A 26131-nucleotide genomic window follows, 5' to 3' on the forward strand; every position below is an offset into this window, starting at 1 on the left:
GATTGATTGCCAAGCTAATTGTGTGGGCACTAATCCCTCTAGATCTTCAAGGAGGTTGTGTTCACTTCATAGAGAAGAGGTTTTAGGTAGGAGACAGGGTTGGATCTGAGTCTTAATGTGAAGCTAGGACTGGTATGGGAGATAAACATGACCGTGGTGGACTACTAGGAGCAATCATGTGAAGACGGGACCACACAAGCTGCACGATTTAGTATGCTTATACACACACACACAATTATAACTTTTTTTCAAAAAGAGCCTTGCTATAAGCATACTCTAATAAATAAGAAAATAAATAAGAGTGGTCAGCCATGAGAGTTCTAAATGATTTTTTAAAAAAAATAACTAATCAAAATGGATAAAGCATGCATGGCATAGATTATATTGCTCACTAAATATCACATGTCTTCCCACCCTCTTATGAAGGTGGTTTGGGCTGAAGTATATACAACTGCTGGTCCAAGGGAAGAAATAGCTCATGGTAGGTCACCATGCATTCTGTTCCCATCCTGTTTCCCTTCTGGAAGTAAAGAATTCTGAGATGATAGAACTGCAGGATGGAATTTAGGCTGCATCTGAAAGCTACCTATTGCTGGAGAGTCATGAAACAGAGTCTCTTCACCTGTCTCAGACTGCAATGTGACCAAGAAATATTGTCTTCAGCCATTCAGAAATTTAGATTTTCTTTGTTACTGCAGCATAGCTTACCCTATTCTTTTATCTCCAGTGTTCTCTATGAAGGGATGGAATATCACATAATAAAAATGATTCATCCTCTCTTTAGAAAAGACAACAAGCAAAGAAAACCTTTAGAATCTACTTTTGGTTATCTGCAGCACAAAGGTATGCCTTCCTGCCTAGGAGCAAAGAATTAGATGTATCTAATTAAATAGTTTAGAGGAGGAAATGGCAACCCACTCCAGTATTCTTGCCTGGAGTATCCCATAGATGGAGGAGCCTGCAGGGCTACAGTTTATGGGGTCACAAAGAGTTGGTCACAACTGAGCATGCATGCATAAATCAACAGTCAGCATCTACACCCCCTTGGGAACACTGACTGGACTCACTCATGCACTGCTGTGCAGAACTTTCTGCAGTATCTCTAATCACTGGCAGCAGAAGGTGAGCAAGGAAAGGCAAAGGTTATCTGAAATAAACAGAAAATTCTCAAACCTTAAGTTAACATCTTCCCTAACCAGACTTTTTAACATGTGACTAACAAGTAGAAGATGGCTCTCCTGCCTCCTCTTCCCTGGTCCTCATCTAATTATATGAGCAAGAAACAAAGGGTGACAGAAAAGAAGGGCACCAGAGGCCAGAGAAATCCACAAGCTAGAAAAGTGGACCCAGAGTCTTAGGTGGCAGCTCCATCTGGGCCATTATTTTATTGCCTGAGACTGTCCTTGAGGAGGCACTTTATTTTTTCTATCAGCTCCACTTATTCTCTGGCTTGAAAGAACAGCCAGCTGTATACTGGTTTCTGGGTCCTCATGAATTTCTTAGGTTGTGCATCAAGACCTGAGACAAAGCACACTTGTTTGGGGGAATAAATTTCTTGAAATGAGCAGTGTTCGCAGAAAGCCCATTCTGAGAATGGTCCAACTTGATTCAGGGAGCAATGGGTATAAAAGGGAATGAGATTTGCCCCCTTAATTATTTGCCCTGGAGAGACAAAGCCAAGAGAATAAAGAGCCCAAGCTCTCTCTCCTCTTGCCTTCCCACCTCCTGCCAGTGCCCCCTACTGGCTGAACCTAATAAAGCCAGAGGGCAGAGGGGTCCGTGGATGCGGTCCATGCAAATCACAATCCCAGGGCTCAGAGTAAGATGGACAAGGACAGAAGACAGTCCTGGAGAGGCAAATGGAGAATATCCAGCAAGCACACTGACTAAAACTGAAAGGCCATAACCTTAGAGAAAATTCATATCTAGGTGAACTAGTATCAGTTGTCAACTTACACATATACAATGGGCATGTTTAAATTTAGAGGATGTTCCTCTGTCCAAGATTGTGATTCTCCCTTTTCTCCCCCAAGTCAGAACAGTGCAGAAGGAGAGACCAGAAGGAGCTTTTTTCTTCTTCAGACTATAATGGATGTGGGTGTTGGACATGTCTCATTAGCACTCAACTAAGCAGGAGCCACCACGCAACTTTCTCGTGATCTTTGTGCTAAAAGGATGCCCTTTGGTGGAGCCAAGCAGAATGCATTAGAACTTCCCTGTCTCTGATCACCAGCTGGAAGAGCCTTCACTGGAAGGTGGAGCCCCTGGCCCAGTCCCGAATCCTACATACTCTCAGTATCTGGGAGTCTCAACAGCCCTTTCCAGGGTCTGAATCAGTACAAAAGTGCTGATGACAGGAGTCTTTCTCCTGGCTGCAAAGGCTCATGTGTCTACCTCATTCTAGGGTTCATTTTACCCACATTGTGCATCTCAGTCTGTCAGATTCCCATCTGAGTCAGTCAACCATCCACTCCTCAGATCTCTGCTGACTGCTGCTTTCCATGCCTGGAAGCTCTCACTAGTGCCTTGGATCTTAACTGCCTCTGGTTCTTAATGGGTCTTTACTGGTCATGGCTATTTCAGCATGCACTGAGCCAGCCTCACTGTACAGTGCCCTGCCTACAAGGTCCTTTCTGTGACTTACTCTCTAAATGCCTCTTTCCTCCCCTGATTGTCACTGATCCCCTGCTTCCCTAGAGTGCCCCACTGCCTCCTCTCCTCAGAGATGCTACATCCCAGTCACGAATTCTATGCCTTTGGATCCCCAAACTTTTCTGGAATCATCTACCTGGTGAGCAGCCCACAGAAGTGCTTAATGCACTAAGCCGACTCCTGTGAGCTTCGACTGTGTACTTAGGGATGAGAATGAGAAATGTTCAAATATTTTTTTAAAAATAAGATCATGGCTCTCATTTAAATAGAAAACAAAAAGATGTCAAAGGTTTTATTTAACTCATTAATTAATGTGGAAACCAGTAAGATGTCACAAATCATCCAAAGGAAAACTCATAGAGCCATACATATATAGGCAGGCAAGAGGCAACATTGAGATGAATGCAAATAGATGCAAAATTAGTCCAAAATAAGTTGCACTCCACCACACACAATTCATTTGCATTTCTGTGGACAAGAATAATTTGTTATTAGTTTTCTACAATTTAGAGTTATAAAATAGCTCCAAATCAATGAAAGGTGGAGATAACCACAAAGGGTACTCTAAAAAAGACACCCAGTAAACCTTTTCTTTGCCAATTTTAAAGTCTCACAATTTTTCCTCATAGGAGGAAGGCCTCTTCCCTTCCCAATAGGAATCCACATCTAATATAACTATCAGAAGCACTGTCTGTGAGGTGGGAACAGACATCTTTGCTTGTGGAGACCAATGTTTGTGTCTTTAATCCAAACCTCAGTAAGTGCTGTAGACTGGATGTTTGTGTCTCCTACCCCAAAATCAGGATGTTGAAACCCTAACCCCTAGGGTGATGGTATTATAGGTGGGGCCTCTGGGAGGTGCATACATCACAAGAGTAGGGTTGTCATAAATGAAACTGGTGCCCTTATAAAACAGACTCTGGAGAGCTCTGTCGACCCTTCAGCCATCTGAGGCCACAGCAAGAAGACAGCCACCTGCAATGAAGAAAAGAGTTCTCTCACCAGAACTCAATCAGGTTGCCACTCTAACTTGGGACTTACAGCCTCCAGAACTGGGAGAAATGAATTTCTGTTGTTTGTTTATAAGCCACCCAGTCTCTGGTACTTTGTTACAGCATCCTGAAGGGACTAAGACAACAAAGCATGGCTACTTCATTCCTTTTAGACATTGTTATTAAGGGTGTGGCCTGGTATTACCTGGAAGCTGGTATAGAAATTCAAATTTTGGCCCTCATCTAAACCATAATTATTATTTTTAAAGGTCCCAGGCCTAAATAAATGGAAAGATAACCCACATTTATGGATCAGAAGACTTAATATTGTTAGGATATCAATACCCCCCCCATATCTACAGATTCAATGCCATTCCTATCAATATCTCAGCTGGCATTTTGGAGAAAAATTTGGCAAGCTTATCCTAAAATCCATATGGAAGTACAAGGCACCCAGAACAGCCAAAACAATCTTGAAAAAAATGAATGAAGTTGGATAACTCATACATTCCTATTTCAAAACTTATTACAAAACTACAGTAATCAAGACAGTGTTGTACTATTATAGAATAGAACTAGGAGCCCAGAAATAAACCCATATATTTCCAGCCAGTTAATTTCAACAAGTATGCAAAGACCATCCAACAGGGAAAGAATAGTCTTCTCAACAAATGATGCTGGGATAAATGAATACTCACATACAACAGAATGAAACTAGATTCCTTATCTCACATCATATACAAAAATTAATTCAAAATGGATCAGAGACCTAAATGTACCTGAATCTAAGAGCTAAAACTATAAAATTTTTAGAAGAAAACCTAGGTGTAAATCTTTGTGACATTGAATTAGGCAGTAGTTTCTTGATATGACACCAAAAGAAAATGAAAAGACAACCCAATGAATGGAGAAAATATTTGTGAATTATGTATCTGATAAGGAACTTATATCCAGAATATATGCATAACTCTTACAACTCAACCATAAAAGGACAAACAACTCTAGTTTTCAATGGGCAAGGGATCTGAGTAGACATTTCTCCATATTTATCCAAAGAACATATGCACAAGGCCAATAAATATATACAAAGGTGCTAAACATTGTTAGTCATTAGGGAAATACAAATCAAAACCACAATGTGCTACCACTGAACATCCACTAAGATGATTAAAACTTTGAAGCAGACAGTAACAGCATTAGAAACTTAACATACTGCTGGTAGGAATATAAGAATGGTGTAACCACTTTGGAAAACGTTTTGGGAGTTCCTCAAATTATTAAACATAGAGCTACCATATAAGCTAGCAATTCCACTCCTACATATATTTCCAAGTCAAAAACATAAATCTACACAAAAACCTGTACACAAACGTTCATAGCAACACTATTTGTAATAATCACAAAACGGAAACAACTCAAATGCCCATCGACTGATGAAAGAATAAATAAAATGTGGCATATTCATACAATGGAATACTATTTAGCAATAAAAAGGCTAAAAGATTTAAAATATTATGCTAAGTAAAAGAAGGCGGATACAGAAGGCTACATACTGTATGACTGCATTTCTTTTAAAAGTCCAGAAGAAGCAAACCTAGAGAGATAGAAGGTTTAGTGGTGGCCAGATGTGGGGGGAGGCGAGATGGGGAGTGACTACTAGTGGGTAGGGAATTTCATTTTGGAGTGATGAAAATATTCTTGAGATGTGGTAATGGTTGCACAACTTCATGAATACACACACACATCAAAAAACAGTAAATGTTCACTTTCCAAAGATCAAATTTAGAGTATGTGAATTATGTCTCAATAGGGTTATTTTTTAATGGTCTCAAGACAGAGGCACACTTGCCCTGCGTTTTGTGCCTCACCTAGGCTCCTATGGAATTTAGAACGTGGTGCCCCACCCCCTCTACCTCCCAGTCCCAGTATCTACTTCCTGTAACGGATCCTCCTCACAACCGGTTCCCCCATAGCAACGGCCACTTCCGTTCCATTCGCGAGCCAGTGCCCAGCCGCCTGCCGTCCAGCTGCGAGCGCTCCTGTGGCAGCCATCATGGCTTACCGTTGGAAGGCTCCGAGGAGGCGGCTGAGATCTCCGCCTCCGCTGCTGCCCTTCCTCCTGCTGCCTGGCCCGCAGTTTCCTTATCCGAGATGGCTTCTGGATGATGATGACGGCGACCGCCCTGATGCCCACAGCAGCCCTGAAGGTGCGCCACCACTACCACAGCGAGTGCGAGGCCGCAGTCGACGGCGACGCCGCCCTAGAGCTCCACAAGTCCTTCCGGTGCCTGGCGAGGGCCTGCTCCCTGCACCACCACCACAACGTGGCCTTGAAGCAGATCACCCAGTTCCTGCTCCGCTCCCACGAGCACAGCAAGAGGGCCAAGAGCCTGATGTTCCTGCTGAACCAGCACAGCAGCCGCATCTCCTTCCTCAACATCAGGATGCCCGAGACCCAAGAGCTGGAGAGCAGCCTCCAAGCCATGCAGAACACCCTGCATCTGGAGAAGAGCGTCAGCCAGAGCCTGCTCAACCTGCACCACCTAGCCACCCAGAGCAGCGACGCCCACCTGTGCCACTTCCTGGAGATGCGCCACTTGGACCAGCAGCTCGAGTTCATCAAAGAGCTAGGGGACCATCTCACCAGCGTGCTCAAGATGAGGTTCCCACAAGGCGGTCTGGCAGAATGCGTCTTTGATAAGTTTACCCTGGGCAACAGCAACAAGGAGGACTGATCCTGGACTGGACTTTCCCCCGAGTCACGGGTGACTCCCCAAAGGTCACCCTGTCTACCATGCAGACTGCAGTATTGCCCTTGAAAAAAAATTCACTAGCAGTTCTTCCACTGAAGTTATTACTTCAAATAGTTATTAGTTGATGCAAATATAAAGGTTTCTCTTTTATTCATGTGTGCAGATCTCTAATTTTTTTAAGTTTTAAACAGGTATCCAGGAGACTCTCCACCCAACCATGCCCCATCCATGTGCAGTTCAGGATCTCCACAGAGGGAGGGAGGTTTTACATGGGCCCTTGGAAAATACAAAACCAGTCTTCCCCTTATAAACGATGTGTATGTGGGGAGGGTGAGGTAAGGTGGGTGGTCTGGGGCTCTATGGGTTGGTGGGTGGTGTTTGTAGGTACTTATGTATGGTAAAGATAGAATATGGTCCAGAATTCATCACAGCAGTTGCCTCTGGGGAAGAAGTGAAGGGAATGGGCAGGGATTAAAAGAAAGGGATTGGAACTTGAGGCAGGTGGTATGGGTTCCATCTCTGTTCAGGGAATTCCCACAAGCGGTGTGGACAAAAAAAAAAAAACCCACAGATCTTCAGCATTGTGTGATGTATTTCAGTACAGTAAGATGCACACATCTTAATGTTTGTTGATTCTTGGTAGCAAGCTGGGGTCGTGGAAGGCAGCATGGCAGAGACTGTCATTAACAAGCTCACCCTGAGTGACAGTGATAATGAGTAATAAGCCTCCAGCTATCTTCCCTGTAGTCAAGGGGCTGATCAACAAAGATAATGATAACGGCACTCTGCAGGTCCAAGTCCTCTTATGTATATTCTTATATTTTATTTTTATAAGAATCTCAAGAAATAAGAAGGACAGGGATGTCCCTGGTGGTCCAGTGGCTAAGACTCTGTGCTCCCAATTCAGGGGACCTGGGTTCAATCCCTGGTCAGGGAACTAGATCCCACAGGCCACAACTAAAGATCCCAAGTGTCAAAATGAAGATGCAAGATTGTGTGTGTCACAACTAAGACCTAGCACACCCAAATAAATACATTTAAAGAAAAGAAAGATGAAGGATATGCATTATCAGTGAGAAAAAGGGAGGCCACACAGATAAGAAGTTATTGAATGTGGACATGAATACAGGTCTTCTAATGCCATGCTTTTTTTTTTTTTTTTTTTCTGTTACCTCACAGGTATATCAATGGGTTAAGAATAGTGGGTGGGCAGACTGGGAATCCAGCCAGATAAGAAGGCCAGGAAGGGAGGGAAATCCCCTCATGAAGACAGCCCTGATCACTGCAGTCTCATCTCTAGTTATAGGGGTGCCTTCTAGCCTAGGGCAGGAATGGCTGCCACACATCAGCCAAAATCCTTCTCAGAGGGAAGACGACTTCAAAAGTGGCCACCAAATGTGTCAGAGGTAGCAGGGCACCTCACTGGAAGGCAGTCAACACCCATAGACCCAAATCGCTCAGTTCAGGCTCTCTCACTGCTCCACATAGGCAGAAGCACTGCTACCTGAGTTGACTCTGAACACCTGGAAAGACCTTGGGAGTGGAAATGCCCAGAAACTGTATCTCTTCCTGAGTGGTTTCCCTTTGGGCATGAAAGGTGTGTGTTGGGGAGGTGGCGACAAAACACACGTTATATCTGCAAATTCAGCTCCTCTGGGCAGAGAAACTCTGTGTTTTTGCTCTGCATGGGGTACTGTAATTTATCTAACGAACCACTGGCTGTTATGGCCTCTTCACTGGGATTCTAAAGCTGACCCTAGTCTTGGGTGCTGCCCCCCTCCTTGTTATCCCATCTTTCCCTTTTCCATGATTCAGAGGGGCTCCCTGGGATGATGCAGAGAAGTCTACTTCGACCTGCATCCTGTTATTTTACCTGGAAAACAAGGATTTCCTCACCGGCCAGACTCAATGAGACTTGTGATTGTTACACTCAACTGCCTATTACAAGCCACTACTTGGCAGGGAACATTTAAAGACAGTGGCAGCTTAATCATTTCTGTGTTCTTTGGCAGATCAGATCAACTCAGTCGCTCAGTCGTGTCCGACACTTTGTGACCCCGTGAATCGCAGCATGCCAGGCCTCCCTGTCCATCAACAACTCCCGGAGTTCACTGAGACTCACGTCCATCGAGTCAGTGATGCCATCCTACCGTCTCATCCTCTGTCGTCCCCTTCTCCTGCCCCCAATCCCTCCCAGCATCAGAGTCTTTTCCAATGAGTCAACTCTTCACATGAGGTGCCCAAAGTACTGGAGTTTCAGCTTTAGTATCATTCCTTCCAAAGAAATCCCAGGGCTGATCTCCTTCAGAATGGACTGGTTGGATCTCCTTGCAGTCCAAGGGACTCTCAAGAGTCTTCTCCAACACCACAGTTCAAAAGCATCAATTCTTCGGCGCTCAGCCTTCTTCACAGTGCAACTCTCACATCCACACATGACCACAGGAAAAACCATAGCCTTGACTAGACGAACCTTTGTTGGCAAAGTAATGTCTCTGCTTTTGAATATGCTGTCTAGGTTGGTCATAACTTTCCTTCCAAGGAGTAAGCGTCTTTTAATTTCATGGCTGCAGTCACCATCTGTAGTGAATTTGGAGCCCAGAAAAATAAAGTCTGACACTGTTTCCACTGTTTCCCCATCTATTTCCCATGAAGTGGTGGGACCAGATGCCATGATCTTCGTTTTCTGAATGTTGAGCTTTAAGCCAACTTTTTCACTCTCCACTTTCACTTTCATCAAGAGGCTTTTTAGTTCCTCTTCACTTTCTGCCATAAGGGTGGTGTCATCTGCATATTTGAGGTTATTGATATTTCTCCTGGCAATCTTGATTCCAGCTTGTGTTTCTTTCAGTCCAGCGTTTCTCATGATGTACTCTGCATAGAAGTTAACTCAACAGGGTGACAATATACAGCCTTGACGTACTCCTTTTCTGATTTGGAACCAGTCTGTTGTTACATGTCCAGTTCTAACTGTTGCTTCCTGACCTGCATATAGGTTTCTCAAGAGGCAGATCAGGTGGTCTGGTATTCCCATCTCTTTCAGAATTTTCCACAGTTTATTGTGATCCACACAGTCAAAGGCTTTGGCATAGTCAATAAAGCAGAAATAGATGTTTTTCTGGAACTCTCTTGCTTTTTCCATGATCCAGCAGATGTTGGCAATTTGATCTCTGGTTCCTCTGCCTTTTCTAAAACCAGCTTGACCATCTGGAAGTTCACGGTTCACATATTGCTAAAGCCTGGCTTGGAGAATTTTGAGCATTACTTTACTAGCATGTGAGATGAGTGCAATTGTGCGGTAGTTTGAGCATTCTTTGGAATTGCCTTTCTTTGGGATTGGAATGAAAACTGACCTTTTCCAGTCCTGTGGCCACTGCTGAGTTTTCCAAATTTGTTGGCATATTGAGTGCAGCACTTTCACAGCATCATCTTTCAGGATTTCGAATAGTTCAACTGGAATTTCATCACCTCCACTAGCTTTGTTCATACTGATGCTTTCTAAGGCCCACGTGACTTCACATTCCAGGATGTCTGGCTCTAGGTCAGTGATCACACCATTGTGATTATCTGGGTCGTGAAGATCTTTTTTGTACAGTTCTTCTGTGTATTCTTGCCATCTCTTCTTAATATCTTCTGCTTCTGTTAGGTCCATACCATTTCTGTCCTTTATTGAGCTCATCTTTGCATGAAATGTTCCTTTGGTATCTCTGATTTTCTTGAAGAGATCTCTAGTCTTTCCCATTCTGTTGTTTTCCTCTATTTCTTTGCATTGATCGCTGAAAAAGGCTTTCTTATCTCTTCTTGCTATTCTTTGGAACTCTGCATTCAGATGTTTATATCTTTCCTTTTCTCCTTTGCTTTTCACTTCTCTTCTTTTCACAGCTATTTGTAAGGCCTCCCCAGACAGCCATTTTGCTTTTTTGCATTTCTTTTCCATGGGAATGGTCTTGATCCCTGTCTCCTGTACAATGTCATGAACCTCATTCCCGAGTTCATCAGGCACTCTATCTATCAGATCTAGGCCCTTAAATCTATTTCTCACTTCCACTGTATAATCATAAGGGATTTGATTTATGTCATACCTGAATGGTCTAGTGGTTTTCCCTACTTTCTTCAATTTCAGTCTGAATTTGGCAATAAGGTGTTCATGGTCTGAGCCACAGTCAGCTCCTGGTCTTGTTTTTGCTGACTGTATAGAGCTTCTCCATCTTTGGCTGCAAAGAATATAATCAATCTGATTTCAGTGTTGACCATCTGGTGATGTCCATGTATAGAGTCTTCTCTTGTGTTGTTGGAAGAGGGTGTTTGTTATGACCAGTGCATTTTCTTGGCGAAACTCTATTAGTCTTTGCCCTGCTTCATTCCATATTCCCAGGCCGAATTTGCCTGTTACTCCAGGTGTTTCTTGACTTCCTACTTTTGCATTCCAGTCCCCTATAATGAAAAGGACATCTTTTTTGGGTGTTAGTTCTAAAAGGTCTTGTAGGTCTTCATAGAACCGTTCAACTTCAGCTTCTTCAGTGTTACTGGTTGGGGCATAGACTTGGATTACTGTGATATTGAATGGTTTGCCTTGGAAACGAACAGAGATTATTCTGTTGTTTTTGAGATTGCATCCAAGTACTGCATTTCGGACTCTTTTGTTGACCATGATGGCCACTCCATTTCTTCTGAGGGATTCCTGCCTGCAGTAGTAGATATAATGGTCATCTGAGTTAAATTCACCCATTCCAGTCCATTTCAGTTCACTGATTCCTAGAATGTCAACATTCACTCTTGCCATCTCTTGTTTGACCACTTCCAATTTGCCTTGATTCATGGACCTGACATTCCAGGTTCCTATGCAATATTGCTCTTTACAGCATTGGACCTTGCTTCTATCACCAGTCACATCCACAGCTGGGTATTCTTTTTGCTTTGGCTCCATCCCTTCATTCTTTCTGGAGTTATTTCTCCACTGATCTCCAGTAGCATATTGGGCACCTACTGACTTGGGGAGTTTCTCTTTCAGTATCCTATCATTTTGCCTTTTCATACTGTTCATGGGGTTCTCAAGGCAAGAATAGTGAAGTGGTTTGCCATTCCCTTCTCCAGTGGACCACATTCTGTCAAATCTCTCCACCATGACCCGCCCGTCTTGGGTTGCCCCACGGGCATGACTTAGTTTCATTGAGTTAGACAAGGCTGTGGTCCTAGTGTGATTAGATTGACTAGTTTTCTGTGAGTATGGTTTCAGTGTGTTTGCCCTCTGATGCCCTCTTGCAATACCTACCGTCTTACTTGGGTTTCTCTTACCTTGGGCGTGGGGTATCTCTTCACGGCTGCTCCAGCAAAGCGCAGCCATTGCTCCTTACCTTGGACGAGGGGTATCTCCTCACCGCCGCTCTTCCTGACCTTCAAAGTGGGATAGCTCCTCTAGGCCCTCCTGCGCCTGCGCAGCCACGGCTCCTTGGACGTGGGGTTCGTCCTCCTGGCCACCGCCCCTGGCCTCGGTTGTGCGGTTGCTCCTCCCTGCTGCTGCCCTTGGCCTCAGGCTTAGGGGCATGGGGTAGCTCCTCCCGCCCATCTGTTCTAAATCTCCCTTTCCCTAGTTCAGTTTTGGGGTCCACAAATAGCCCTGTGATTATGTGGGATAGGGATGGAAAGAAGTGAGGAACATTCAGACGAATGAAGTCTGCACCACTGTATGTACTTTACGATGTCATGACTGTGTCCATCGCTCTAAGTCTCCTTATTTACCCAGCCTCTTCCAATGCATCTCTCTCAAAAGGTGTGAGCAAACTTCTGGTGGGTGTTTCATCCTCCTGCCTACTTGCAGCCTTACCAGTTCCTTGATAACCTGATTTTCAGGACATGGAACTCTGCTGTGATTTGGTTTTCGAGCCCTGGAAACTACCACCCTGAGATGCACAGCTGGATGCTTGTCACTCACAGGCTATGCTCTGCTGCTTGGGGAAGTGATGTCTGAAATAGTGGCTGTTGCTATGGGTACCAGAGTCTCAGGCAATGATAGTATCAAGACAGACTGAGGGAAATGGTAATAAAATTGATAACTTCATCACAGGCTCAAACATGGATTCAAATTAACTGTGTTGAATAATTTACCTCTGGGGGAAAAAATCCTCACTCTATCACAAAAGGAAATTTCTTAATAGATGGTTGTCACTGACAAGTTGTAGTTCATTTTCCAGAAAAAGGAAAAGTCTTTTTTTTTCTCAGAGATGTGTGACAAGCAGTACAAAGCACCCATTAATTTCTCCTGAATCTTCTCTACTCTTGGAATTTGTTCCACGTTTCTGATTTTTAAGTTCTCCCTTAATTTTTTTCATTTGCCAGCAATTCCAGTGTCTTTTTACAAGCTCAAGAGATATATCTAATCAAGTATTCAGTAGAGGAAGGTATTACCACTAATCCTGGAAGTGATACTGTGCTGAGATTTAAAAATAAAAATTTTTATTACATTTTTTTTTTTGAAGACCTGAGTTCAGCCTCAGAGGGTTATAAATGGAGAATTGGCTTCAGGAAAACTGAAGTGAAGGGTTAAATGAGGGTGATTAGCAAAGTGTTAAGACACCTAAAAAGTAAAGAAACGTATGCCTTGATTCATTTAGTCATGAAGGATGGAGGAGTGGAATAAGTCACAGTGAGTGAGCAAAGTAGTACTGGGTAACATAATAATTGTGTACCAGTATGGATTGGGTTTGGTTATGAATAACAGAGATCAGAAAAGCAGTGGACATATACTGTACAAGGGTCAACTGTATTCTCTTCACATTCAAGCAGGTCTCCTAGGACCCAGATGATCCACACCTTTTTACTTGCTGTATGCACACAGAAGGGAGACAATCCGAGCTGGAAGAGGTGTGTGACCCTTCCCTCCTTTACAGATGGTGGTACTGAGTCCAGACAAGTGACATGACTGTGGTCACTCAGGACCAGAACCAGGACTGAGGCCTTGAGTATCTAGCACTCACAGGGTTGCAAAAATATTAAAAAAAAAAAAAAAAGAAGAAGAAGAGAGAGAGACAGATTCAAATAAAACCAGATCTTGATAACACTACAGACCTTGCAGAATGGCTAAACTTTTGAAAAAGACAATAAACTTTGCTCCTATGAACATTAAAAAGAGAAAAGCAATGGCTTTTAAAAATGGGTCGGGGGAAGTTTCTCCCTTGTATATAAAAGAAGTATGGAGGAAAACAGTTCAGACTACGGAGGGCGCTCTTTCCATCTCATTTCACTCATTCCAAGACATTTTTTTTTTTCTCCCATTTTTTCACATCTTTAAAACTGGGATAAATCTTACAATTGCTGTTGGTCATAGCTATCATTGCCTGAGCAAGCCCATCAAGACTCAACAGAGGGACTTCCCTGGTGGTCCAGTGGCTAGGACTACATGCTCCCAATGCATGGGGTGCAGGTTCAATCCCTGAACAGGGAACTAGATAACACGTGCTGCAACTAGGACCTGGTGCAGCCAAAAAAAAAAAAAAAAAACCTCAACAGAGTGGTCTTACTGGCTAGGAACCAACTTCTAGAGGCATTAGAAGAGTATTCTTAAGAAATTATGCATCAACAACACTTTTCATGGTGCAGAGGATGATATTAAGAGATACTAATATTATTAAGATCACAAAAGTGATTTAGAAGAGTTGGAATTTGTTATTTAAATCATTTATCTATTACAGCTCAGTTGAGATATAATTGACATATAATATTGTGTAAGTTTAAGGAGTACAATGTGATGATGATACACAAATGTATTGTGAAATGATGACCAAAATGAAATTGGTTAACACATCCTTCACGTCACATAATTACCTTTTTGGGGAGGGGGTGGTGAGAATATTCAAGATTTACTTGAAACCATCAATAAAACAAAAATACAACCTAGTGGGACTTCCCTGGTGGTACAGTAGGTAAGAATCCACCTGCCAATTCAGTGGACATGGGTTCAATTCTTCGTTAGGGAAGATTTCATGTGCCATGGGGCAACTAAAGCCCATGTGCCACAGCTTCTGAGTCCAAGCACCTAGAGCCTGTGCTCTACAACAAGAGAAGTCGCCACAACTAGAGAAAGGCCACACGTAGCAACAAAGATTCAGTGCAACTGAAAATTTTAAAAATAATTTTTTAAATTAAAAAAATATTTAAAAAAAGACAATCTACTGAATAGGAGAAAATATTTGCAAATTATGTGACCACTATCCAAAACATAAACAGCTCATGCAACTCAATACAAAAAAAAAAAACAACCTAAAACCTGATTAAAAATAGGTTGAAGACCTGAACAGACATTTTTCCAAAGAAGACATACAGATGGCTAATATGCACATGAAAACATGCTCAACATCACTAATTATTAGAGAAATGCAAATCAAATCCACAATGAGACATCATGTCACACCTGTCAGAATGTCTATTGTCAAAATGGCTATTGTCACAAAGCCTATAAATAACAGGGCTTCCCAGGTGGTGGCAGTGATAAAGAACCTACCTATGAATGCAGGAGATTTAAGACATGCAAGTTTGATCCCTCAGTCAGAAAGATCCCCTAGAGCAGGGCATGGCAACCCACTCCTTCTTGCCTGGAGAATCCCACAGATAGAGGAGCCTGGTAGGCTACAGTCCATATGGTCGCAAAGAGTGGGACACAACTGAAGTGGCTTAGCATGCACACACTACAAATAAAAAGTGTTGGCAAGGATGTAGAGAAAAGGGAACACTCGTACAGGATTGGCAGGAATGTAAACTGATACCGTCACTATGGAAAGCAGTATGGAGGTTCCTCAAAAAGCCAAAAACAGAATTACCATATGATCCAGGAATTCCACTCCTGGGTACATATTCAGAAAACAAAAACACTAATTTGAAAAGATATGTGCACCCCAATGTTCATAGCATTATTATTTACAATAGCCAAGATATGGAAGCATCCCAGATGCCCATCAATAGATCAATGGATAAAGATGTGAGATACACACACACACACACACACACACATATATATATATACACACACACACATACGCGGATATTATCCAGCCACAAAAAGAATGAAATTTTGTAGGTGTAACAACATAGATGGACTTGGGGGGCATTATGCTTAGAGACAAAAATAAGACAGAGAAAAATACTATATGTTATCACTTATATGTGGTATCTTTAAAAATAAAACAAATGTATTTAACAAAACAAACAGACTCACAGATACAGAGAACAAACCAGTGGTTACCAGTGGGGAGAAGGAAGCAAGGAGGGGCAAGATAGGGGTAGGGGATTAAGAAATACAAACTATTATGTATAAAACAGATAAGCAATAAGGATATACTGAACAACCCGGGGAACAACACAGGGAATTGTGGTGCTGGGGAAGACTCTTGGGGGTCCCTTAGGCTGCAAAGGAAATTAAACCAGTCAATACTTAAGGAAATCAACTCCAAACATTCATTGGAAGGGTGATGTTGATGCTGAAGCTCCAATACTTTAGCCACCTGATGCAAACAGCCAACTCACTGGAAAAAATCCTGATGCTGGGAAAGACTGAAGGCAAAAGGAAAAGTGGGAGGCAGAGGATGAGATGGTTGGATGGCCTCACCAACTTGATGGATGTGAATTTGAGCAAACTCTGCAAGATAGTGGAGGGCAAAGTTCACACAGAATTTGTCTTTTCTGTCTGTCTTATTTCACTTAGCACAATACCTCCATGGTCCATCCTTGTTACAAATGGCATGGTTCCCTTCTTTTTTTCTGTTGCTCACCTACTACATCTTCTTTATCCATGCATCTGTCAATGGGCATTCAGGTTGTTTCTATGCCTTGGCTATTGTGAACAACACTGCAACAAGCATGGAAGTGTAGACGTCTTAGAAGAGTTGACATTTGAATCTGAAGAAGATCCAGCAGTACCATAAACAATTTATTTAGTGCAGTTCCTTTTTATGTGTATGCATATGAGTAATGTAATGACCAAAAATCTATATCTAAATAAGTATAAAAGAGATCATTTACTAATTGAAAAATCAAAGAAAACTCCAATGGATGAGAAAAGGTTGTGTCTTAATTAAATTGGTAGCATTTCCTTTCTTCCTTTGCAGTACATAATATAATGCTGTGCCTTAAAACTGACATGTTTGATTTGATAAAATATATTATTTTGTTGTTCCATTGTACAGAGCTTCTGTTCTTAAGCTGTATTTTCTAATATGGCTATTGGAGTTCCAACTATTTACATCAACATACCAGGCAGAAGAAAGAACAGATAGATACAGATATGCAGATATAAAATATATATAGGGGTAGAAGAATATCTAGACCTTTGCTAGGAGGAAGGAAAAGGTAATAAAAATCTGAGTGCCATGAAAGGAGGGTTGATCTTTGACTTAGCGGGTGGTGGCTTCCTGTGGTTTCTGATTCAGGGGAGCACCATGATAGGAACATTTACTTTCCATCAAAATCAGAGGATCCAACAGAAAGCCCCAAGCCAGATTTATCGGTACATGTGTTTTATTTGAACTAATGATTTAAAAAAAATAATTTTTCAATTTTTGAATAAGCTTAGATTTACATAAATGTTGCAAAGATAGTACAGTTTCTGTATATCCCCCATCCAGTTTCCCCTGTTAACCTCTTACATAACCATGGTGCATTTGTTAAAAATAAGAAATTAAATCTAGCACATTATGAGACTTCCCTGCTGGTCCAGTGGCTAAGACTCCACACTCCCAATGTGGGGGGCTCAGGTTTGATCTCTGGTTAGGGAACTAGATTCCACATGCCTCAACTAAGAGTTTGCATGCCACAACTAACGATCCCACATACTGCAATAAAGATCCTGTGTGCCTGGTACAGCCCAATTAATTGATTGATTAAATAAAAATTTTAAAATGAACTAAACTCCATAGTGTATTTCCACTGAAGTCCATTTTCTGTTTTGGTTCCAAAAATCAAGGATGCCACATTGTATTTACGTCATGGCTCCTTGGCCTCCTCTGTCCCAGTCCTTCCTTGTTTTTTGATGGCCTTGAGAGTTTGAACAGTACTAGTCAAGTGTTTTATAGAACATTTATCAGTTTGGGTTTGTCTGATGTTTTCTCCTGATTACACTGGCTTATGGGTTGGGGGTAAGAAGACCACAGAGATGACATGCTTTTCTCACACATCGTACCGGGGGTACATGCTATCCATGTGACATTACTGGTGATATTGACTTTGATCACTTGGTTGAGGTGGGCTCTGCCTGCTTTCTCCTTGGAAAAGTTAGTAGACTACTTTTCCCTTTCCATTCTTTGCTCTTTATTTTTTTTAAAATTTTATTTTTAAACTTTACAATATTGTATTAGTTTTGCCAAATATTGAAATGAATCTGCCACAGATATATCTGTGTTCCCCATCCTAAACCCTCCTCCCTCCCCATACCATCCCTCTGGGTCGTCCCAGTGCACCAGCTCCAAGCATTCAGTATCGTGCATCGAACCTGGACTGGCAACTCGTTTCATACATGATATTATACATGTTTCAATGCCATTCTCCCAAATCTTTCCACCCTCTCCCTCTCCAACAGAGTCCATAAGACTGCTCTATACATCAGTGTCTCTTTTGCTGTCTCGTACACAGGGTTATTGTTACCATCTTTCTAAATTCCATATATATATGCGTTAGTATACTGTATTGGTGTTTTTCTTTCTGGCTTACTTCACTCTGTATAATAGGCTCCAGTTTCATCCACCTCATTAGAACTGATTCAAATGTATTCTTTTTAATGGCTGATCAATACTCCATTGTGTATATGTACCACAGTTTTCTTATCCATTCATCTGCTGATGGACATCTAGGTTGCTTCCATGTCCTGGCTATTATAAACAGTGCTGTGATGAACATTGGGGTACACGTGTCTCTTTCCCTTCTGGTTTCCTCAGTGTGTATGCCCAGCAGTGGGATTGCTGGATCATAAGGCAGTTCTATTTCCAGTTTTTTAAGGAATCTCCACACTGTTCTCCATAGTGGCTATACTAGTTTGCATTCCCACCAACAGTGTAAGAGGGTTCCCTTTTCTCCACACCCTCTCCAGCATTTATTGCTTGTAGACTTTTGGATTGCAGCCATTCTGACTGGTGTGAAATGGTACCTCATAGTGGTTTTGATTTGCATTTCTCTGATAATGAGTGATGTTGAGCATCTTTTCATGTGTTTGTTAGCCATCTGTATGTCTTCTTTGGAGAAATGTCTATTTAGTTCTTTGGCCCATTTTTTGATTGGGTCATTTATTTTTCTGGAGTTGAGCTGTAGGAGTTGCTTGTATACTTTTGAGATTAGTTGTTTGTCAGTTGCTTCATTTGCTATTATTTTCTCCCATTCTGAAGGCTGCCTTTTCACCTTGCTAATAGTTTCCTTTGATGTGCAGAAGCTTTTAAGTTTAATTAGGTCCCATTTGTTTATTTTTGCTTTTATTTCCAATATTCTGGGAGGTGGGTCATAGAGGATCCTGCTGTGATGTATGTCGGAGAGTGTTTTGCTTATGTTCTCCTCTAGGAGTTTTACAGTTTCTGGTCTTACGTTGAGATCTTTAATCCATTTTGAGTTCATTTTTGTGTATGGTGTTAGAAAGTATTCTAGTTTCATTCTTTTACAAGTGGTTGACCAGATTTCCCAGCACCACTTGTTAAAGAGATTGTCTTTAATCCATTGTATATTCTTGCCTCCTTTGTCAAAGATAAGGTGTCCATATGTGCGTGGATTTATCTCTGGGCTTTCTATTTTGTTCCATTGATCTATATTCTGTCTTTCTGCCAGTACCATACTGTCTTGATAACTGTGGCTTTGTAGTAGAGCCTGAAGTCAGGTAGGTTGATTCTTCCAGTTCCATTCTTTTTTCTCAAGATAGCTTTGGCTATTCGAGGTTTTTTGTATTTCCATACAAATTGTAAAATTATTTGTTCTAGCTCTGTGAAGAATACCATTGGTAGCTTGATAGGGATTACATTGAATCTATAAATTGCTTTGGGTAGTATACTCATTTGCACTATATTGCTTCTTCCAATCCATGAACATGGTATATTTCTCCATCTATTAGTGTCCTCTTTGATTTCTTTCACCAGTGTTTTATAGTTTTCTATATATAGGTCTTTAGTTTCTTTAGGTAGATATATTCCTAAGTATTTTATTCTTTCCGTTGCAAAGGTGAATGGAATTGTTTCCTTAATTTCTCTTTCTGTTTTCTCATTATTAGTGTATAGGAATGCAAGGGATTTCTGTGTGTTGATTTTATATCCTGCAACTTTACTCTAATCATTGATTAGTTCTAGTAATTTTCTGGTGGAGTCTTTAGGGTTTTTTATGTAGAGGATCATGTCATCTGCAAATAGTGAGAGTTTTACTTCTTCTTTTCCAATTTGGATTCCTTTTATTTCTTTTTCTGCTCTGATTGCTGTGGCCAAAACTTCCAAAACTATGTTGAATAGTAATGGTGAAAGTGGGCACCCTGTCTTGTTCCTGACTTTAGAGGAAATGCTTTCAATTTTTCACCATTGAGGATAATACTTGCTGTGGGTTTGTCATATATAACTTTTATTATGTTGAGGTATATTCCTTCTATTCCTGCTTTCTGGAGAGTTTTTATCATAAATGGATGTTGAATTTTGTCAAAGGCTTTCTCTGCATCTATTGAGATAATCATATGGTTTTTATTTTTCAATTTGTTAATGTGGTGTATTACATTAATTGATTTGCAGATATTGAAGAATCCTTGCATCCCTGGGATAAAGCCCACTTGGTCATGGTGTATGATCTTTTTAATGTGTTGTTGGATTCTGATTGCAAGAATTTTGTTAAGGATTTTTGCATCTATGTTCATCAGTGATATTGGCCTGTAGTTTTCTTTTTTTGTGTGGGATCTTTGTCAGGTTTTGGTATTAGGGTGATGGTGGCCTCATAGAATGAGTTTGGAAGTTTACATTCCTCTGCAATTTTCTGGAAGAGTTTGAGCAGAATAGGTGTTAGCTCTTCTCTAAATTTTTGGTAGAATTCAGCTGTGAAGCCGTCTGGACCTGGGCTTTTGTTTGCTGGAAGATTTTGATTACAGTTTCAATTTCTGTGCTTGTGATGGGTCTGTTAAGATTTTCTATTTCTTCCTGGTCCAGTTTTGGAAAGTTGTACTTTTCTAAGAATTTGTCCATTTCTTCCACGTTGTCCATTTTCTTGGCATATAATTGTTGATAGTAGTCTCTTATGATCCTTTGTATTTCTGTGTTGTCTGTTGTGATCTCTCCATTGTCATTTCTAATTTTATTGATTTGATTTTTCTCCCTTTGTTTCTTGATGAGTCTGGCTAATGGTTTGTCAATTTTATTTATCCTTTCAAAGAACCAGCTTTTGGCTTTGTTGAGTTTTGCTATGGTCTCTTTTGTTTCTTTTGCATTTATTTCTGCTCTAATTTTTAAGATTTCTTTCCTTCTACTAACCCTGGGGTTCTTCATTGCTTCCTTTTCTAGTTGCTTTAGGTGTAGAGTTAGGTTATTTATTTGACTTTTTTCTTGTTTCTTGAGGTATGCCTGTATTGCTATGAACTTTCCCCTTAGGACTGCTTTTACAGTGTCCCACAGGTTTTGGGTTGTTGTGTTTTCATTTTCATTCGTTTCTATGCAAATTTTGATTTCTTTTTTGATTTCTTCTGTGATTTGTTGCTTATTCAGCAGCGTGTTGTTCAGCCTCCATATGTTGGAATTTTTAATAGTTTTTCTCCTGTAATTGAGATCTAATCTTACTGCATTGTGGTCAGAAAACATGCTTGGAATGATTTCTGGAAGAGGTGGGGAGAAATTCTTCTGAAAGGAGAATTTGTACCTTCTTTGCCATTTATTTATTTATCCAGTCATCTATTTATACCAGTATGGACTCATCGATGTTTACTTACTACTCTGGGTTACAAACCAATAATGTTATTTATTTAGTTGCTCAAATTGTTCCAGATGTGACAATTGGGAACGCTTTCAGTTGGCTCTTGTGACCCTTTGACATCTCCCATCACTCTGTGTGTCTGTGTGCGTGTGTGTGTGTGTGTGTGTGTGTGTAGCACTTCCTTTATGGTACTACAAGATGCTCCAAGCTCAGGATGTATTTTCTCTGCCCCAGCCCTAGAATCAGCCACTTCTCCAAGGAGTCCGAGTTCCTTTTATTGGATAAGTGGTATTTGGGAACTACGATCTTGGCAAACTTGTGAGTTTTTAACTGGAAGAGTTCTCATCAAATTTTGTATTTCTGGCTTCTCATAAAAATATTAACCGTCTGGCCACACTGGGCTCCGTCCCATGGGAATGTTCATATAGAGTTGAGTTTCAGCAGCCACCTTAAAGTAATTACATTCTCCAATTTACCACATGATACGCCATTCAAGCAAGGTAACTTGAGTACCCAAAGGCTTCTCTTCATTGATTTCAATTCCCCACTGGGCCCTGCTAGTACTTAGTTTGGTGTTGTTCTTAGATTCTCTGTCTCAAGCACCATGGACCATGCAAGGGTCAGAAACCTGGGATGGATCCTCTGCCACAAAAAAGGGTGGTTCCTCTCCCTTAGGTTGATTGGCCCCCGTATCTCTGAGCCTCTGATGGTATTTAAGAGATGAAATTTGGATCACTGGGTCATCTGCTTTCTTACTGCCTAGAAGTCAAAAGAGCTCAGCTTAAGGTTGGATCTATGAGTGTCTCCGTCAGTTACTTGTCCCTTTGTTGACCAAAGCACTCAACTTCTTTTACCTTCTGTTAGTACTTAATATCATGGTGACAAATCACCCTGATGCTTGTGTATACTTCAACTGGATTACCAGGGAGGACATACAAGATGTCACAGACCAAAAAGCTCACAGATCAGACTAAGATGGCTTGGATCACACTGTTTGCTGAAGGATTTCGAACAGTGAGAATCAATAAGGGGTTGGGGAGGGAGAAAGAGAGCGAGTGCTTGAGTGCACGGTAGTCTGATGGAAGGGACTGAAGCCAATGTCATGTCATGTTCACATGTCCATTCTCTGCTACTTTAGTTTTCCCCACTTCATATGATTATAAAGACCAGTGATGAAGATATGGAGAGCCAATATACACCAGTTCTGTCAGAGATACCAAGGGACCAATAGTCCTGATGTACAGGGCAGGGGACATATGGGACCCAAACTGGTGTCCCCAGTATATGGCTGGTCTAAGGAAGAACCACTGTCAGGAATGGTTGGTGTCTACTTGGGCCTTCCATTCATTCCTATTCAGAACGCATATATTCTGCCCTATTTATCCATGTTCAATATCTATCACAAGAATTATCCATACTTAGTTTTGTCTATCCTCCTGTGTTTTTCTTCTCTATTGCAGACTACTTTTGAACAAACAGCAGACATGTCCCTGCACAAGCATCTTCCGATCTGTTCTTCAGGGAGATGGCATGAATGTTTTTCAGGGTATTGTTAGGTTGGTTCCTCTCCTGGCTCTGTTGATTAGACCCTCTGCAGCCTAGCCTAGTGATAATCTAAAAACCCTTTCAGGAGCATATTCAGCTTACAATAAAGGGAATTACAACTTCATTTTCTTTAAGGACCTTGATTTCTTAGTCTCTAATGCCTTGAGGAAATCACTCCCTTTAGCAATCTGAAAAGGAGAGAAAAACGTATTCCCCAAAAGGGGGCACTCACTTCCGTATTATTGTCTGGGAAATCCCATGGATAGAGAAGCCTAGTGGGCAGCAGTCCATGGGGCTGCAGAGTTGGAGGCAACTGAGTTGCCCTGCCTAATTGCCCCACCTTTGTAGTGGTCTGGTATCTGTAGAAGACAAGGTCTAGGAAGCTCTTGGAGGAAGACAGGTGCGGGGAGGGAGTTGACTTCAGAAGCTAAGAATAAATGGAAAGTGAAGATATGGCTCCTTGAGGTGTAGACATGGATGTAGGGAATTTCAAGAAGTCATTGGCAGTTCACCGAATAGCTATCTATGAGAACAAAAAGGAAAAAGAGGAGGCAGCATGGGACTGGTTAAAGTGAAAGTCACTCAGTTGTGTCCGACTCTTGCGACCCCATGGACTATATAATCCATGGAATTCTCCAGGCCAGAATACCGGACTGGGTAGCTGTTCCCTTCTCCAGGGGATCTTCCCAACCCAGGGATCGAATCCAGGTCTCCTGCATTGCAGGTGGATTCTTTACCAACTGAGCTATGAGAGAAGCCCAAGGACTGGTGTTCCCACACTGGGAGTCGAACCTGGCCTGCCTAGGTGAAAACCAGGAATCCTAGTCCTGAATATGCAATATTAAGCAGTCATTAAAATTGCGCTTTCTCAGGCAAGTTCAATCTTGCCCAATAGCAGAGTCAATCAAGAAGTGGCATAAGACCAATAAATCCAGAGATCATCTAAGAGCAAAACAATCCATCCAAATATTCAGAAAGGGCAATAAGCAGAAAGCAGTCTTTCTTGTCCTCTAATGAAGACATGAGGTGGGCTTCACACAAGGCAGCTGAGCTACCTTCTTTCACAATTTGTTCTGGAAGGATCTTCTCTTGACAAACAGAGTGAACTCTGCTCAGAGAGAACCTCCACTTTGTCATCTGATGGCTCCCCAGATGGACCTCCAGAAAAAGGGGAGAAAGAAGACTGGAGGCCTTGTGTTTGGGATCTGTCCCCACTCTGGAGAGTCCTTCAGCAAGCCTCCTTGGTTAAGGACAATCCAAGATACAGCAGACCTCCAGTGCAGAACTGTTGCTAGCAGAGGAGAGCTCAGTGATGCCAGGACCCCTGGTGATGCAGTTAACAACAGACTCAAGGACTTTGGGAGGGGGCTGCTGAGGCACTGAACTAACTGGATTTCCAGGGAGCCTCTGATATTTGCAGGGACATCCATGTGACAAGAAACGGGGGTTGTGGAAGGAGATGAAGGGGGTGATTTCCCCCTGACAAGTCAAGAAAATCCACTTCACCTATCTAATCTGTTCATGGCAGCAAAAGGAGAGCAGCCTTCAGGGAAAGAAGTTTGGGAGAAAAAGAAAATATCCACCTCGCCTAAGATGTTAGGAAGAGAAGTGGAGACCTGAGGGTTAAAACCCAAGATGGCGAACCCAATCATAGTCATAATCATTATGGTCCAACTCATAATGCTATTAAGGCTGGCAGAAATGCATGCTTTGTCTGGGAGGATTTCACATCGAAAAGAGCAACTTTAATACCAAAAATAATTGTTTACCTTTTTCCCTCCATTCATTCTTCAAGGATGTGAACGTGTATGGAAAGCAAAGGGTCAAGAAGTGAAGGAAAGACCATCCATTGTTGGAAAAGCCATAATCTGGAACATTCTCTGGAAGATGGTTAGCTTGGAGATGAACCCAGTGAGAGAAGGAAGAGCTGGCTTGACATATGTCAAGTTGAAAATGACAGGAGTTAGACTCCCAAATTGGGGCTTCCCCTGTGGCTCAGTGGTAAAGAATTCACATGCCAATGCAGGAGACCTGGGTTCAATCCATGGGCTGGGAAGAGCTCCTGGAGAAGAAATGACAACCCACTCCAGTATTCTTGCCTGTGAAATCCCATGGACAGAGGAGCCTGGCGGGCTACAGTCCATGGGGTCACAAAGAGTCGGACATGACTGAGCAACTCAACAACAACAGACTTTCAAATCAGGGCCTGCAGGAGCTGCGAACACAGGCTGGAGAGAGAGCTCGTCCAGGGGTGGGGAAGCAGTGTCACTTGAGGAGAGATGATAAAAGATGAAATGTGAAGGGCAGCCTAAGGCCAAGAACAGAGTCTTCATGTTTAAGTAAAATGCTGTTCGAAGGAAACAGCCAACGGGGATCTGGGCTTCAGGAGGAAGCTGGCCAATCCCTTGTTGGAGATATCCTGGGATAGGTGTGCCCAGTGACAGACACCTGTCATGAATACTAAAATGGGAAGCTCACAATCATGTGTTTGAAGAGGCAGTGTGTGCATTCTCTCTAATCAGGCAACAGGCATCAAAAAGTTCTGGGCAAGGTCTTTCTGTCCTTTTCCTTTTTATACCAGAGCCTGACTATTGTTTCAATTTGCTGCTTCCACAGAGTACAAGTCCAGGTGTCAGAATGTCAGAGGCATGTGGAGAACATCAAAGCCCCTGGTGGAGCTGTCACAAGTGTGTTAGAGCAACATCAAAGAAAAGCAGGGCTTATACCCTTGAGCCTGAGGAGGGAACATCAGACTCCACTCTGGCACTTTTTGTCCCTCTTCAAAAACCCTTCACTGTTTTTGTCAGACGTTTGGAAGAAGGAAGTTTATCAGCAAGCCCTGGAGTTGAAAAGATATCAGGGTAGGTACCTTATGCAGCCAATCATTCTCAGGGATGTGAGTGTGTCAGGACACAATCCAGGCACAGTGAGGTGAGGCTGTGCAGTGCACATTTACCTCTGAACTATGCAACTAACACCACACGTCCACACCGCTGCGTGGCTGTAGACTGATGTGGAGAGGGGTACTCTGGAAATTCCCCAACCTCTACAACTGACAAACTTGTTGTCAATATCTGCTTTTCAGCCACAGGATCTAATCTCAAATTGCCTTTTATCTCTGCCCATGTTCATTACCACATGAAACACACACACACACACACACACACACACACACACACACACACGCTGCCCTGGTTTCCAGAGCACATCTTACCCTTCATACTCCAGTTCTCAAAAGGCTGGGCACTTTCCCTTTTTGTTCATTTTCCTCACTCTTCCCCAACTTTTGAAATCTTT

General features: G+C 42.1%; 1 long non-coding RNA gene and 1 pseudogene across 3 annotated transcripts in view; one reads left to right on the plus strand and one right to left on the minus strand.

The window, feature by feature from the left end:
• The window catches only part of LOC147340089 (uncharacterized), a 144148-nt gene that overhangs the window by 8567 nt on the left and 109450 nt on the right, over positions 1 to 26131 (minus strand). Inside the window, exon 3 of one of the 2 annotated variants that reach the window (XR_015158873.1) lies at positions 3491 to 3627. The exons of the other annotated variant lie outside the window; for it this stretch is intronic. This is a non-coding gene — a long non-coding RNA (uncharacterized LOC147340089). Of the gene's footprint in view, positions 1 to 3490; positions 3628 to 26131 lie in introns of those variants that run through there. 2 annotated transcript variants of the gene reach the window in all.
• LOC147340090 (ferritin heavy chain pseudogene) lies at positions 5648 to 6547 on the plus strand (annotated as a pseudogene). Its single transcript, XR_015158868.1, has one exon. The product of XR_015158868.1 is annotated as a ferritin heavy chain pseudogene (transcript).

This window comes from Bos grunniens, chromosome X, assembly GCF_055505025.1.
Source record: "Bos grunniens cultivar Pamir isolate PY7600 chromosome X, Bosgru_T2T1.0, whole genome shotgun sequence".
In the NCBI taxonomy this organism is placed as follows: domain Eukaryota; kingdom Metazoa; phylum Chordata; class Mammalia; order Artiodactyla; family Bovidae; genus Bos; species Bos grunniens.